At 38.3% G+C, this 4,804-nt stretch overlaps 1 pseudogene; it reads left to right on the top strand.

Annotated features, from left to right (window-relative positions):
* The first annotated feature begins 3,597 nt into the window (after positions 1–3,597).
* On the top strand, positions 3,598–4,593 carry LOC522180 (ras-related protein M-Ras-like; annotated as a pseudogene).
* The last annotated feature ends 211 nt before the right edge of the window (positions 4,594–4,804 follow it).

Here is a 4,804-nt window from a genome sequence, read left to right as displayed (position 1 = left end):
GCCATATTGGAGACTGCAGGTGCACATACCTACATGAAAGTGAAAGTGAAATCGCTCAGTCATGTCCAACTCTTTGCGACCCCATGGACTGTAGCCTACTGGGCTCCTCCATCCATGGGATTCTCCAGGCAAAGGTACTAGAGTGGGTTGCCATTTCCTTCTCCACATACATACAATATGTATGTATAAATACATACTGTATTTAGCTGCCATTTTATCTTTAATGTCCTCTAATGTGAGCCTTTCTCAGCTTTCCTCTCTTTATGATATTCATATTTTTGGAGAGTATATTTGGTGGACCATGCGTATAGCTCCTAATCCTGACCTGGAAATTCTTTTATAGAACTTGTCTTTACAACAGATTTGTAGGAAAAGTTTCCATCTATGAATTCTGAGACCTTTAGTACCAGTCAAGTGGGCAATCAATCCATAATGGGTGTTACAAGAGATACAAGCAGAAATTAAAGGATATCTCTGAATATAGAGAACTTCTGAAGTCAAGGAAGAGCAGAAAAAGAGTGTGAACTTGAAGTGTACACTCCAAGGTCAAGGGGGAAGTAGCTGTTGGTGTTGACGACAGGCAAAGAAAGGAGCTGTGAGATCTAATAAAGTCTTGTCATATGGGTAGGTGATACGGGTAGCCTTAGTGGAAGAAAACAAAAGTAAGAAAATGATACAGTGCTTAATCTCAACAGTTTATAACCTTAATAATGAAGCTGTAAGACCACAACTCTGTTATATGACTTGCTAAGACAGGGAGATAAAACAGATATATAAACATCATCAAAGAAAATGATACCATTAATCATTTCAATAGTATAGAAAAGGCAATTGATATTTCTGTAAAAAACTAGAAAGATGAAAAATCAGGATATGTTACATAAACTAACACTAGGTATGATTTCAAACAAAATATATCGTATATATTGCTATACCTGATTCAACTACTGTTGAAGAGGATAGATTATTAAAAAAAAAAAAGCAGAAGTGTTACTTATACAACTCTGTGAATAAACTAAAAAAGACTGAATTGTACATTTTAGGAGAGTGAATTTTGTGAACTTAGATATTGAACTTAGATATTTGAACTTAGATATTATAAGCAATATCTTAAGTTGCAATGAGATAATATATAAAAGTAAAAAATCTGGAGAGGGAAAGAAGCCTCTCTTCACAAGGGAGGATAGTTTGGTAAGTACACGTTGAAATAGATATCTGGAAGAACCACATTTTTTCTGATCAATGAATAAAGAAGAAATAGAGAAGTTAGCTGGAAGAGTCATCATGAAGATGAATCTGAAGAAAGAGGTGAGAGAAATGGGTGAGTCGAGGCCCTGCACAGGCACAAGGGTGGGAAGCGACAGCCCACAAAGACAGAGTATCTGAAAAGGACTTTGTTGCATAAGAAATACAAAGAGGATTTTTAAGTCGTTTACCATGATGTTTTCTATGCACCTATCTCTTATCTTTTTCTGTCTTACAGTGCTTTAATAAATGTTACATTTGTCACTAAGCTTTTTCCATCAATGTTGATTCTTTTGGGGAAAATAAAAAGGGAACTATGTTTGCGTCAATTTCAGGCAAAAACATGTACTGTGGGAAAGCCTGGAGTGGAGTACAAAGGATATGCTGGAGTATAAATACCTGGGAATTATCAGAAATTCCAGGGAGAATCAAGACTTTCAAAAGTTGTAGAATTGGTGAGGTTCAAGTTGAAATCCCCCAGTGGAAAAGGGGAACCAGGATCATATCTGGGATACAGATGGAAGGAACATAAAATTGCATTAAGCTAAAAATATAATACAATGAAAGGATGAATTTGGAAAATGGGAAAGCCCAGAGTTGATCTAGACCCAAGCAGAATAGACAGAGTTGCTTGGCTGCCTGGCAGATGGAGAGACTATAGACTCACCTCCCCCTTGTCCTCCCCCAATCCTTTGTGAGTGTCCTACAGCTCAGAGATCAGGGTCTAGAACTTCTGCCCAGAGTGCATGAGGTGCTTCAGTGATGGAGGGCATAATCAGGTAAGGAAATCCTAGGCTCAAACCCATTAAAAATTGACTCTGTTCTCCTATTTTTCTTTTGACTCTTCTAAATCAGTTTTGTTGTCTCTGAAATATACCTGAGATAAGAACAAGCACATCTAATGTGATCAATTAAATTGAGATGTGTTGTGTCAAGTAGAGATTTCAAAGACTTAGCATGAAAAATGTTTTAATTTCTCATGAATAACTTCTATATTGATTATATGTTGAAATGGTAATTGGGCTAAGTAGACTAAATTGCCTAAATTAATTTTCCATACTGCTTTATAATTTTTAATGTGACTGCTGAAAAAATTTTAAATGAAATTTGTAGCTCAGTTTTTATGTTCATAGGACAGCACTGGAATAGATGATTTATGAAGTAAAAGCTACAAACAGTATGACAAAAAAATGTATCTTCACAGCTAATCTAATGAGTGAAAACTTACATAACCTTCAGTTTTTAAGATAGCAAGATACTAAAAAATGTTAGTGCATATTATTAACAAGGACATAGTAAGATAAGCATGCTTACATATTAGTAATGAGGTTATAAATTGTTAAAATCTTTCCAGAAAAAACTGGAAAAGCCTTTAAAATACTGGTTCCCTTTTAATAAACAACTCTTGATACCTACAATTTTTCTGTACAATGATATTGATTGTGGCATTATTATCTAGGAATGTATGACAATAACCTGAATAGTGAAGGTAAGGAAATACTTAAATAAATGGCCTTCAGTCACATGATAGAAATATTGCCCATATTCTGGTCACAGCACCTTTCTAATACTAATTTAATAGTAGATGTTTGTGCACTGAAATGCAAAGATATAATCATGTTTTATGTTAGTGTAATTAAGATTTATGAGAAGGCAATGGCACCCCACTCCAGTACTTTTCTAGAACATTTTGGTGTTACAGATTTTCTAAAATAAAAATTAGCATTAATTACAGGAAATAAAGAAAAAGAGAGAACAAGATGGGTTCAGTATCTGCTAGCTTCAGTCATCTTCCGTGTTTCCACTTGCACGTGCCCTAAACTTAGACATGTCTTAAATAGGCACATAGATGATTTCCATCATTTCCCTTCAACTCATTTCCTTTTTCCCTCTCACGTTTTACCTACCAAACCAAATTATTACTGAATAACATTTTAGCTACAGATAAGCTCTTAAGTTTCTTTGAAAAGATTAATGTTAATTTTAAAATAAATGTTTTTCACCTGTCTTATCTAAATGTTAACATTTTCTGTGTTTTTTCTGATTCATACAAAAAAAAAATCAGCTCACTAAATTAACATGCTGCTGCTGCTTATCTCCAAATTTCCTTTTAATCCATATTCATTTTATTTATCAGTATCTGATAAAATTTAACTAACATATTTAGAAATCTTTCACTAAAAGAAAACAAAAATCCTGTGGCTTTAGATAAGTATTTAAATATAAAAATAGTAATTTAATTGACTATAAAAACTCAATATTAGCATTGAGAAATAGTTCAGGATTTTTCTGACTTGTCTCTGGTGTTGATCATGAATAAGCTCACAATCTTGGTTCTGGTTTTTTAATTGATCATCGTTTGGCAGTGGGAAAAAAAGGTTACAATAGTCTGGTTTATCCCTCCCATTCTGCCTGTGTTGGTTCTAGCAGAGTTGATCATCATGGCCATATTACACAAGCCTAGACTTAGAATCAACTTACTGGGGCAGATGACTTATGAACTCAAAGTGTTATTTCAAAATGACTAAGGTTCCCTTTTGCCCCACCGCAGGCTCCAGGGTAACGGTGTGCAATAGAGAAGTCGGCGACGATCGGGACCCCAGTGAGATGGGCCTGTTCACTACTTAAAAAGCCCCGTTCACGGTCTGACCACCCAGCAACATGGTAAGGAGTGCGGTCCCCAGTGACAACCTCCCTACATACAAGCTGGGGGTGGGGAGGTATGCGCAAGAGCGCCCTCACCATTCAGCTTTTACAGAAGATCTTTGTGCCTGACTACAACCCCACCATCCAAGACGCTTTCCTGAAACATACAAATATTGACAATCAATGGGCCATCTTGGACGTTCTGGACACGGCCCAACAGGAGGAGTTCAGCACCTTCCGGGAGCAGTACATGCTCACAGGGGACGGCTTCCCCATCGTCTTCTCGGTCACGGACAAGGCCACCTTCGAGCACATGGACTACTTCCACCAGCTCATCCTGCGCGTCAAGGACAGGGAGTCATTCCCGATGATCCTCATGGTCAAAAGGTCGATCTGATTCATTTGAGGAAAATCACCAGGGAGCAAGGAAAAGAAATGGCGACCAAACACAATATTCCATATATAGAAACCAGTGCCAAGGACCCACCTCTCAACGTTGACGAAGCCTTCCATGACCTGGTTAGAGTAATTAGGCAACAGATTCTGGGAAAAAAAGCCAGACGAAGAAGAAGAAAACCAAACGTTGGGGAGACCAGGTCACGAGCACCCACAAACTGCAGTGCGTGATATGGTGATGGCCCCTGGGCACAGTGACTGGGAACTGGCCAGTCCTCGGGACTCCACTGCCTAACTGCACCGAAGACCATCTAACCATGACCCTTTGCTCGAGGACTTGGCACAGGAAGAGAGAGAGGGAGGGTGGGCAGGGAGGAGGTAGGATCTGGCTTTTCCGGAGGGGCACAGGAGACGGGGTGTCTCACCAGAGACGAGAAGCCAACAGGTAGATAGAAAGTATCCGAGCCCCTGTGTTGATGCAATCCAGTCCCTCTCTCCCTCAGTGGCTGTGTTATTT

This window comes from Bos taurus, chromosome 23 (assembly GCF_002263795.3).
Source record: "Bos taurus isolate L1 Dominette 01449 registration number 42190680 breed Hereford chromosome 23, ARS-UCD2.0, whole genome shotgun sequence".
Lineage (NCBI taxonomy): Eukaryota > Metazoa > Chordata > Mammalia > Artiodactyla > Bovidae > Bos > Bos taurus.
The sequence above is the reverse complement of the archived record's forward strand: the minus strand, read 5'-3'. Positions and strand labels throughout refer to the sequence as shown.